At 40.3% G+C, this 12,550-nt stretch overlaps 1 protein-coding gene across 4 annotated transcripts in view; it reads right to left on the bottom strand.

The window, feature by feature from the left end:
• Positions 1 to 12,325, bottom strand: part of KBTBD3 (kelch repeat and BTB domain containing 3) — a 34,361-nt gene extending 22,036 nt beyond the window's left edge. For 3 of the 4 annotated variants that reach the window (XR_003900083.1, XM_029914705.1, XM_029914706.1), the window contains exon 1: positions 12,282 to 12,308. The gene's annotated coding sequence lies outside the window, so the exon portion shown is untranslated. Of the gene's footprint in view, positions 1 to 12,281 lie in introns of all 4 variants that reach the window. The other variant, XR_003900084.1, reaches the window with a different exon arrangement.
• Between the last annotated feature and the right edge of the window lie 225 nt (positions 12,326 to 12,550).

The raw sequence follows: 12,550 nt of genomic DNA, 5'->3' as shown, positions 1-12,550 counted from the left end.
AAAAGAAAAAGAGAATTAAAAAGAGTAAAGAAAGCCTGTGGGCCTCATAGGACACCACTAAAAGAACAATATAGGGGCGCCTAGGTGGCTCAGTCAGGTAAGCGTCTGGCTTCGGCTCAGATCGTGATCTCACAGTTCATGGGTTCGAGCCCCGCGTCGGCCTCTGTGCTGACAACTAGCTCAGAGCCTGGAGCCTGCTTCAGATTCTGTGTCTCCCTCTCTCTCTGCCCTCCCCTGCTCGTGGTGTCTCTCTCTGTCTCTCAAAAATAAATAAAAAAAACATTAAAAAAAAAAAGAATATATGCATTATAAGAATCACAGAAGGAGAAGAGAATAAAAAAAGGACAGAAAATATTTTTAAAACCATAATGGCTGAAAACTTCCCAAACATGAGGAAGGATATCATGAGGAATAGATATCAGAATAATGATACCCAAAGAACCCAAATAGATTGAACACCAAAATAGCTACACAGGGAGACTTTATAATTGTCAAAAGTCAAAGGCAAAGAACTTTGAAAGCAGCAAGAGTGACACCTCATGTAAAAGGGACCTCCTCCCTTATGACTATGGACAGATTTCTCAACAGAAACTTTTCACCCAGGAGAGAGTGGGGTGATATATTCAAAATACTGAAGGAGAAACAAAAACTGTCAACTACCTATAGTACAGCTGGCAAGACAGTCTTTCAGAAATGAAGGAGACGTAAAGTCTTCCTCAAACTAATAGAAGGAAAAGAAGTTCATCATCACTACACCCAACTTACAAGAAATACTAAAGGTAGTTCTTCAAGGAGAAGTAAAATGCTAATTGACATAAAAAAACATATGAATGTATAGAGAACTAACTGATAATGGTAAATATGCAGTCAAAATCAGATTCTCTAATATTGTAATTGTATTCTCAAATATTTAATTCATTTACAACTCTAGCTTAAAAGTTAAAAAATAAACATTAAAAGTAGCCAAAACTATAAAAAATTATGACTGGATACACAATATGAAATATAAATAAACTGAGAGTTGCCTGACTAGCCCAGTCTGTGGAGCATGTGACTCTTGATCTCAGGGCTGTGAGTGTAAACCCCACATTGGGTGTAGAGATTAGTTAAAAATAAAAATTTTTAATACATACATATATGTATATATGCATATATATGTACACACTGAAATATCAATAATCTAAACTGTGAATGAGGGAAGAAATAAAAATTTAAAGTTTGTGTTATTAAAATTATTATCCACTTAAAACAGAACATTATAAATATATTTTATGTAAGCCTCATGGTAACCAAAAAGGAAAACTCTGTAGTAGTCACATAAAAGATTATGATTAAAGAGTGGCAAAATATTGCTCTAACAGTCATCAAACCACAAAGAAGCAACAAAGGATCTAGAAAACAGAACATGGTTAACAAAATGGCAATAGTAAGTCTTTATCTATTAATAATTAAACATAAATGGATTAAACTCTCCAATCAAAAGACATAGGATGGCTGAATGGATAAAAATTCAAGATCCAATGACATGCTGCCTACAAGAGACTCCCTGTAGCTTTAAAGACACATGTAGACTGAAAGTGAAGGAATGGGAAAAGATACTGCATGCAAATGGTAACCAAGAGAAAGCAGGGATGCTATACTTTTATCAGAGAAAATAGACTTTAAGCCAAAAATAGTCAAAAGAGATAAAGAAGGTCATTGTATAGTGATAATGGCGTCAATCCATTAAGAATGTATAGTTGTACTTTTTTTAAACATTTATTTATTTTTGAGAGACAGAGAGAGATCATGTGATCAGGGGAGGGGCAGAGAGAGAGAGGGAGACACAGAATCCGAAGCAGGCTCCAGGCCCTGAGCTGTCAGCACAGAGCCCGATGTGGGGCTCGAACCCATGATGCAGGGCTCGAACCCATGAACCGTGAGATCATGACCTGAGCCCAAGTGGGATGCTTAACTGATTGAGCCACCCAGGCACCCCAAGACTGTATAATTGTAAATGTTTATGCACCCAAGATCAGAGCACCTAAGTATATAAAGCAAACACTAACAGAACTGACAGAAATAAACAGTATTAAAATAATAATTGGTGACTTTAATATTACACTCAATTATGAATAGATTATCCAGAGAATAAGTAGATTTGAACAACATTATAAACCAAAAGGACCTAAGTGACATATACACACACAGAGTATTTTCTAGGATAGGGCAGATGTTAGGCCACAAAACAAATCTTAGCAAATTTAAGAAGACTGAAATCACACTAGATTTTCCAGCAATGATCATATGAAAGTAGTTATCAATAATTGGGGAAAAAAGGAAAATTTGCAAATATATGAAAACTAAATACAGTTCTAAACAACCAAGGCATGAGAGAAGAAATTAAAAGGAAAATAAAATAATATCATGAAACAAATGAAAATACAGCATACCAAAACTTATGGGATGTAGGAAAAGCAGTTCTAAGAGCATAATTTATAAAAATAAATACAATACCATGAAAAAGACCCCAAATAAATGGCCTAATTTTACATCCCAAGTAATGAGTAGTAACAAAATAAGCCCAAAATTAACAGAACGAAGGCTATAATAAATTACAATAAAATTAGCAGAAATAAATGAAGTAGAAATCAGGAAAACAATAGAGAAACTGACAAAAATAAGAGTTGGTTCTTTGAAAAGATGAACAAAATTGGTAAACCTTTACCTAACTAAACAGAACAACAGAAGTTCAAAGTATATAGAAATGCAAAGAAACTACTATGAACTATTATACACAAGCTAAAAACTCAGAAGAGATAGATAAATTCCCAGGAACCTACAACCTACCAAGTCTGAATCCTGAAGAACAGAAAATCTGTACAAACCAATTACTATAGATTGAATCAGTAATCAAAAACTTCCCCAAAAAAAAAAAAATTCTAAGACCAAAGGGATTCATGGGTGAATTTTGCCAAATATCTAAAAGTGAGTCAATACCAATCCTTTTTGTCCAAAAAACTAAAGAGCAGGGAACACTAGTAAACACCTTTTATGAGGCCAGCATTACCATGATATCAGGGCCAGACAAGCCCACTCTAAAAACAAGACCAACCAAGAAAACAAAACCCTACTAACGTCCCTGATGACTACAGATGCAAAAAGTCTCAAACAAAAGAACTAGCAAACTGAATCCAACAGCACATTAAAAGAATAATAGACTATAATCAATTAGGATTCATCCCTAGGATGCAAGGATGGTTCAACATATGCAAATCAATAGATGTAATAATGTACCACATTAATGGAAATCATATGGAAAAATCATATGATCATCCCAACAGATGCAGAAAAAAAATTTTAAAATTCAACATCCATTCATGATAAAAATTCTCAACTAATTGGGGACAAAAGGAAAGTGGGCATTGAATTCTCAATATACTAACCATAATATATAACAATTAATAAATGAATTGAGTAAAGTTGTCGAATACAAAATCAATATACAAAAATCTGTGCCATTTCTACACACTAACAACAAATTAAATTTTAAAATAAAGAAAACAGGGGCGCCTGGGTGGCTCAGTTCAGCTCAGGTCATGATCTTATGGTTTGTGAGATCAACAGTGCTGACAGTGGAGCCTGCTTTGAATTGTGTCTCCCTCTCTCTCTGCCCCTTTCCCACTTGCACCCTGTCACTCTCTCTCTCAAAAAATTTTTTTAAATCAAATAAAGCAATCTCACTTATAATAGAATTGGAAACAATAAAATACTTAGGAATAAAGGTCACCAAGTACCTCAAAGGCTTATACATGAAAACCGTAAGACGCTGGTGAAAGAAACTGGAGAAGACATAGACAAGTGGAAAGAGAGCCTGGGCCCAGGGACCGGGAGCGCATTAGCGTGTCCAGACTGCCCAAACCCCTCTGTAGACTGAACGCAATCCCCCTCAAGATACTTGAGGTATTTTTCATAGAAATAGAAAAAAATATTCCTAAAATTCATATGGAACTACCTACACTGCCAAAGACATCCTCCAAAAACCAAAGTAATTCCGAGAGAGAAAAACAAAGTGAGATGCATCACACGTCCTGATTTAAACTGCTCTATAGAGCTGTAGTAAAGAAGTCAGTAGGACACCGGCATAAAAACAAACACAAGCGGAAACAGAAAAGAACTGAGAGTCCAGACGTGAACCCACACATGATTTATCAACTCTGATTTGACAAGGAAGCCCCCAATACTCAGTGGTGAAAAACTAGTTTCTTCAATAAATGGTGCTGGCAAAATTCAATACTCACATTTTTATATGGAAGTAGGCCCCTAACTTGCATGACTCACAAAAATTAAGTTAATCAAAGATTTAAATGTGAAACCAGAAACCATAAAACTCCTGGAAGAAAAATAGGGAATAAGCTCTTTGACAGTGATTTTTTTGGATAGGATGCATAAGGCACAAGCAACAAACTAAAAGGTAAACAAGTGAAACTACACCAAACTGCAAAACTTCTGCACAGTAAAAGTGATTAACCAAATGAAAAGGCTACCTACACACTGTGAGGACATATTCTCAACCTGCACATCCTGATAGTGCTAATATCAAAAATATATAAGGAACAGAATTCCATAACAAAGAAAAAAAAAAGCTCCAAGTAATCCAATTAAAAATGGGCAAGAAATGTGAATAGACCTTTTCCCAAAGATATTCAAGTGGTAACTGGTACATGAAGTGGTATTCAATGTCACTAATCATCAGGAAAGTGCTCATCAAACCCAGAGATAAAAACTCACACTTTCCAGTATGGCTTTTGTCAAAGAGATAAGAAATAACAAGTGCTATTGAGGATACGGAGAGAAAGGAACCTTGTATACTTGTGGTAGGAATGTAATTTGGTACAACCAAGATAGTAGAAAACAGTAAGGAGTTTCCTCAAAATTTTAAAATAGAACTACTATATATGATCTACCAATTCAACCTCTAGGTATATATCGAAAGGAAACTAAATGACTATCCTGAAGAGGTCTGCACCCCCATGTTCACTGCAGCATTGGTCATGATAGCCAAGACATGGAAACAATTTCAGTGTCTATGGATTGATGAGGGCATAAAAAAATGTGAAGCACACACACACACACACACACGCGCACACACACACACACACACACACACACACACACACACACGAATATTAGCCCTAAAAAAGAAGGAATCCTGCCATTTGTGACAGCACAAATGGACCTTGAGGGCATTATGCTAAGAGAAATAATAAAGGCAAATACTGTATAACGTCACTGATATGTGGAATGTTGAAAAAAAACCTCATGGAAACCGAGAACACAATGTTTGCCAGAGGGGGTGGGCGATGGGGAAACTGGGTGAAGAAGGTGAAAATGTACAGATTTCCAGTTACCAAAGAAAGCAATTCTGGAGATCTAATGTACAGCTTGATGACTACAGGTAACAAAGCCGTATGCTACATTTGGAAGTTGTTAGAAGAGTAAATCTTAAAAGCTTTCAGAAGGAAGAAATTCTAATTATGTGAGGTGAGGGATGTTAACTGAACTTATTGTGGTATTGATTTCATAATACATACAAATCTCAAATTTGTTACACCTAAGACTAGTTCAGTGTTATGTATCAATTATAACTCAACAAAAGTGGGGGAAGAACTAAACATACACTATATTAACCCAATAACCATAGCCTGAGCATTTATCCTAGAGAAATACAAATCTGTATATGGTTCTTCATGCCACCTTTAACTGTATGGTCAAAACTATAAATATCAAAGCTACTCAGTATATGGATGCCTATGTAAATGCTGGTGCGCCCATAACATGGTGTGTATTAAAAAGGAACAAACCACTGACCTGCATAACAGCTTAGATGGACTGCAAAAGCATTATGAGGAGTGCACAAAGGCAAGCTCACAAGGTCACATACTGTATGATTCCAGGTCTTTAACATTCTCGAAATGAAATTTTACAGCTATAGAAAACAGATCAGTGGTTTCCAGGGACTGAGGATTGTGGTGTGGGTACACACAAGGGAGAGTTTTGTGATCTGTAATAATCTGTAACTTGCTCAGTTACAGGAATCTACCCAACTGAGAAAATGACATCAAACTGCACGCACACACAGTGCCCCAATGCCAAATTCCTGATTTTGATTTTGGACGAAAATTAGGTAAGATGTAGCCATGGGGAAACCTGGGCTAAGGGTACAGGTGATTGCTTTATACTTTTTTTCTAAGTTTATGTATATGTGATTATTTCAAAACAAAAATTAAAAGACAATAAAATAAAAATTCAATTTAGGAACCATTTTAATATCCCATTTTTGTTCTTTTTCAAAACACTTAAAAATGCAAAGGAAACATCATCTTATTTTTGGTATAAGTAGTTCCTCATTTCTTGAAAAGAAGTTGAATATAAAACACAAAAGCTAAAAGGTACTCAAACTCAAGACTTTCAAAGTGATAAAAAACTGCATTTCTGCATATTGACCTAAGTCTTGAGAGAATAAATTTAAGAAACTCCAACATTTTTCAATTAACTTTATTATCATTAAAAGCATGTATTTAATTTGGGTCTTGTGTTGGATTAGGTCAATTATTGAGGCTCACTGTTCATAAATGAGAACTGAACCCAATGATGGAAGTATGAAGTCATGATTATTTCTATAAATGGTAACAAAAAGCAAACTTTCAAGAAGTTTTCAAGTAATCTCAAATAAGTATTCTCAAATATATTAGAGTCGTGTGCAGGTACTCCCTTTCATGAAGCTGTTAAAAGAGAAAGCCTGCCATTATATTCAATCCAGAATGAGAAATCCAGGAAGCTGGAATCTTTGTTTCTTACATTTGGTTGAAGTAAATCTGTACTTGTAGGATTAAAGAATTTTCCAACAACAAACAGCTCGGGATTTAGAGCTGCAAGAACAGGGTCCTAAATGACCCATCACTATACTGGTAACCGCAACGGAGGCTCTCTCCGTCATTAGCTTCCCCGTATGCAAAGTGGACACCCTGATTATACTGCATTGTTGTAAACACATCATGAAAATTAAATTAATATTGTCCTGGGGTGTATCAGCATTAATGGTTAAGCTCAGTAATAATATGTACTTAGTAGCATTATTCATTGTAAATCAACCAATTCTTAAATCTTGGTAAAAGATCTATAAGGTCACTTTTTTCTTCAAATATTCTGCAAATTCAAATGGCATTGCACTAACTTGAGGATGCACATTTTTTCACACTCAACATACCTGAAATTGACAGGTATCTTATAACTGCTTTTGGTCAGGTGGCAGTCATGACATCTGTCATGACACATGTATGTCCATCAAACTGTGAAGAACAGATATCAGTGTCTTAAAAGAAAACTGTGGAGATAACAATGGATACTCATTTGGGAAATGATGATTCAGGGCGCCTGGGTGGTTCGGTGGGTTAAGCGTCTGACTTCAGCTCAGGTCATGATCTCGTGTTTCATGAGTTCAAGCCCTGTGTCGGGCTCTGTGCTGACAGCTTGGAGCCTGAAGCCTGCTTCAGATTCGGTCTCTCTTTCTCTGTTCCTCCCCTACTCACACTCTTGTCTCCCTCTCTCTCAAAAATAAACATAAACATTTTTTTAATGAAAAAAAATGATGCATCACTAATGCTCTTGGATAACAGAAAGTGACGTTGTGTAGAAAAACATGGACATTGAGATTCTGAGTTGAAAGTGAATTATAAGCACTGTACTTTGAATATGACAAAGTTTTAAGAGCATCTCAGTTAATTTTGCTTACATCTTTCTTTTTATGTGCATACAAGGATGATACATGATTTGTTTTAAAGGGCTTTACCTAAGTATGAAAAGTTCCATGCGATAGAGTTGTGTCAGAGTTAAAAATGGCAGTTTTCTTTATTAGTAGCATGTAAAACAGTGGTGTATTTTACAAGACTACATCTCAGCTTCAACAAAACTCCTCTGTGCTCAAAACATTGAGTCAGTTTTTAAAACTATTCTCTTATTTCCTTTAATGTTTCCCACTAAAATTTGATTTAAATAGTTGAATTAATAAAAGAATCAAGTCTGATACAACTTTGATATAAAGTAGTGGCAAAAATTGGGGTGCTTGGGTGGTGTAGTCGGTTGAGCATCCAGCTTCAGCTCAGGCCTGATCTCATGGTTTGTGGGTTCGAGCCCCGCGTCGGGCTTTGTGCTGACAGCTAGCTCAGAGCCTGGAGCCTGCTTCAGATTCTGTGTCTCCTTCTCTCTCTGACCCTCTCCTGCTCACGCTGTCTCTCTCTCTCTCTCAAGAATAAATAAAACATTTAAAAAATTAAAAAAAAAGAAGCATGTGCCATTTGATGGGAGCGGAGTATCAAAGGAAAGCTGTGCTGTGACTGACCTGGGCTCTTTCCATCGGGCCTTCCGGTGATGAGTGTGGTCATTGGTGTTTCAAAACAGAATGTGATTTCTGGCCTCTTCTCATAAGCACTCATGACTGAGCGCTAACTGTATGCCAGGTGTGGAGTTAGACACTAGAGAAAGCATGGGAAACGGAAGCAGACGGGGCCCTGGCTTTCCCGGTGGTCACTGTGTAGTGAGAAGACTGACAAATTATCCATTGTTACCGATACTGTGAAGAAACAGCTGGGAAATGGGAATAAAAATGAACAACGGGGGATATTCAACCTCAGATAGTGATGGCGGGGACACTTCCCTGGTGCTTCCTCTGGGTTCTGTCCAATATGCTTCAGACACTCTTTAATCTTCAAAAGAACGATATAACATAGATTCTGCCATTGTCCCCCCCACTTTACAGGAGTGGGAGACGAGGCTTTGAGACCCAAATTTGCTCCAGGTCACACAGCAAGTAAGCAGGGACCTAGGCCCAGGTGGGCTGGCTCCAGAGCTTTTGCTCCTGTCCGCTAGTACGTCAGGGTGTGCCTTTCTGAAAAGGTGTTGTTTAAAGTAAGGGGTTGGTGGGAGAAATCACGTAGAAAGGGCTAACATGGGAACGGGTCCTTCAGTTTTAGGAAATGAAAGAAGGCCGAAATCACTGGAATTATTTGACGAGAGCAAGAATGTTGGGTAGGCCGGTGCCGCCCAGGGTCCTATGCAGGGTCCTATGGGCCACAGGGAACTGGGATTTCACCCTAAGTGCTGTTGGAACCACAGAAGGCTGCGCTGGATAGTGACATGGTCTGATTTCTTTTTTCAAGTATCTTTCTAGCTGATGTGTGAAGAATTAATTAAAAGAAAAAGGGAAATAGAATCCAAGTCATTCATTTATTCAACACATATTAGAAAGTTTACAGAGCAGCTTCTATTTTGGCAAGCACTGTTCTAGAAACTGGGCATACAGCCAGAAACAATGGACACCGGGTCCTCCACTCTGCAGTACACTTTAGAGCAGTGTGCGCACGCGCATGTGCACACGCACAAACCACCCCCTCTGCTGCATCAACGCTTTCTCCGATTTTATTGGACAGACTCCATCAACGGACATATTTTGGTAACTCCCACTTTAAATCAAACAAGAGTCTCTCCTCTGAACTTGTCTGGTTACCATCCCATTTTTCTACTCACAGGCCCAGGAACAGTCTGTAGTACTTTTCCCTCCAACTGCTGTGAGCCATTCCCATCCCTTCCTTTCACCTGCCTGAGGCAGTGTCACCCCGCTGCCGCACGCAATGCTAACCTGTCTCCCCATTTTACTTCACGTCTCAGGAGCATTCACCTTCTGGAAACACGCCTCTCTAGTTTCTGTGGCACATCACTCTTCAGGTTTCCTATCTTGCTGGTCTCCTTCCTTTCCGTCTAGTCGGGGTGGAGACGGCACAGTGATTAACTCCCAGCCAAGGAGGGCTTTCGGCAGGGGGGACACAGGAAACAACGTTCCCCTTTCTCCTGCAGGCTAGAAAACTAGTCAGTACTGCAGGTGAGACAAGATGGCGGTGTAGACCACAATGTTAATGGAAACAGGAAAAAGTGGATTTGGGCTCTATTTTAGAAGGAAAATCAATAGAATGTAGAATTAATTGGACATGAAAAGTGAGGGAAAAGAAGAATCAAAGTTTCCTTCTTGGGTAACTGGTGGAATCACAGAGTTACTGACTAAAGTCTTTTAAAGTTAAGTTTTTACTGTGGAATAAAGTTTAAGTGGTGACTCAATAAAAAGCTAAATGAACATTATTCACTCAAAAAATCACTGAACCTTTGAGATGATTTCATGTGATGCCTTTCCACTGAAACTGATACCTGGAAGAGGGTATGTGATTTACCCAAAGTCACACAGAGAAAGCAGTGACAGAAGTGGAAAAAGAACACAGGCTTCTCACGATCCCACTAAGAAGCCAGGGTCTGGCATGAGGACTATTACAAACTTGCTGAACCTCTCACATTTTAGTCTTCTTTTTCCCCCGACCAATGCAATAAACATACCGTAATAAAATGTTTGGGCTTATCGAATATAGTTAGGCGCACTCATATTTCCTTAAGCTAAAGATGAGGGAAGTAAAGGTAGACCATAAATACCAGCGTTCGTTTGTAAAAGGAGTAAAATCTATTGTAAAAGTTGATCAAAACATTTACTTACGTCTACCATTTATAGGAGGCAAGGTATGCATTAAATTCTTTCTCAAGTAGTTTACATCCTAATTTGTAAGATAACACACTTAAATAATTCAGGATAATAGATGGGAGAAGACAGCTAGACCAGTTGCCAAATGAATTAAACAGTTTAGAAAACAACGAAAAACGAAAACATACTCTGAGGTAGTCTTTAAGAAAAGGCAGGGTTTGCCCTAGGCCTTGAATAACTAAGAATTTACAAAGTAGACAGCGAAGGAGATTCCATTAAAGAAACCTATAAAGAGTGTGCAAGGTAGGACTAGGCTCACGGAGGTAGGGTGTGGGGAGAATGAGCCGCTGAGATTTGGTGTTCAGACATTTTCTGAGGACATCTGAGCCAAGACCTGAATGATACAGGGAAACAATAAACGTGATGACAGGAGGAGAGAATATTCTAGGCAGCGAGAGCAAGCATGAATAACCACATGATCTGTCTGTATATTAGGTTCTATGGTTCAATACAGAGATTAGTTCCAGGGTAAAAGAATCAACTATGAATTCCTAAACCCGAATTTACGAAATTCCAGATTCTCCATCAGTAACAATAATCAGTACTGCACAGAACGTGTGACAATGTACCTAGAAGTGTTTTAGAAACAGAAAATATAGTGAAATTTTGTAAAAATCAGTTGAAAAAGACAAGAAGGGAGAAGTGATCATAGGATGTTTAGATGCATAAAGTCAAAAGCGGAGAACGGAGTTAGGATCATTGGCGAGAGGATTATTAAGACACCTTACGCTTTACATACCTTTACGTTGTCACTGACTGCGGGTTTTCTGTACATGCTTTATGTGCCCTGCCAGATTATAAACTCTCTGCAAGTGGTACGCGGATCTCAAAAACGGCGCCTGACACAGGCTTTTGTAAGTATTACCCAAGTTGATATATCAAGCCAGTAATTTATTTTACATCCCTTTGAGGATTTGTGTGTGCTGTGTGTTCAAAAATCCCACCTACTTGCAAAGGACTGGAAGGAGCTCAGGGTATCAGGAAAAGTGAACGCAAACAAGTACAGAAAACAGAAGGGACGGATGGAAAGAATCCTTAAGTATACTCTGCGAATTACTACACCTCGCCCTCCGTCGGCCGACAAGGGAAGACGGGACCTGGCCAAATCTCGAAGGACCGCACTTAATCTACCGCAAAGTTGGGCTCTGACATTCATCCGCAGAGGCCACCTTTCCGCTGGGCCAATACCCGCAAGGGGCTCTGATCACGAGGACTCTCCCAGGAGTATCACCTCGAGTCTCCCCAGGGCATCCATCTGGCCCTCGGCCTCCCTGTAAGGCTCTAACTCGGTGCCCACGCTCCTGGAGAGCAGGGCGGCCGGCGCAGCCGCACCGCCAGTGCCCTGTCCCCAGGGCACTGGGCCAGGCCCGGGCGTCCCCGCCCGACAGCACTGTGCGGGGCACAGAGAGGGTCGGCGGGGTCGCCCGGCGCGGGCCTTAGGGCCGCAGCCCCCCTCCCGCCGCAGGGCCCGGGGCAGCGAGCAAGGAAGCCCAGGGACACCGTGGGGCGCCCTCCCCGCCGCGGAAAGCCCGGACGCCCGCCCAGACGCGCACACGGAGGGTCGACAAGGGCGGCTGCAGCCCCGGGGATGCCCTCCTCCGCGGGGCCCCCAGAACGAGGCACGGCCATCCCACTCCTCCCTCAGACCCCAGAGCTCACCCACCAGCAACTGCAGTCTCCGAAGTCTCCACCCTAGTCGCGCTGTCGCCACAGGCCTCACTGCGATTGGCCTGAACCGCTGTCCCGTTAGCGCTTCTCCGTGTGTGAGTGGCGCAACCCGGAGCTCTTGGCCGTGGCCCCTCCCCACGCTCCCTGAGGTCCCGCCCCACGTGACGTCACGCGCTGCCGCAGAGCGCAGAGGCGGACCTGCGTCCCCGCCCCTAGCGGCTCTCTCCGGGAGACCGAGGCGCGGCCGGGAGAAAAGCGGGAGCC

Source organism: Suricata suricatta, chromosome 11 (genome assembly GCF_006229205.1).
Source record: "Suricata suricatta isolate VVHF042 chromosome 11, meerkat_22Aug2017_6uvM2_HiC, whole genome shotgun sequence".
NCBI classification, from domain to species: domain Eukaryota; kingdom Metazoa; phylum Chordata; class Mammalia; order Carnivora; family Herpestidae; genus Suricata; species Suricata suricatta.
Note: the sequence above shows the minus strand (reverse complement) of the source record. Positions and strands in the feature narration are given on the sequence as shown.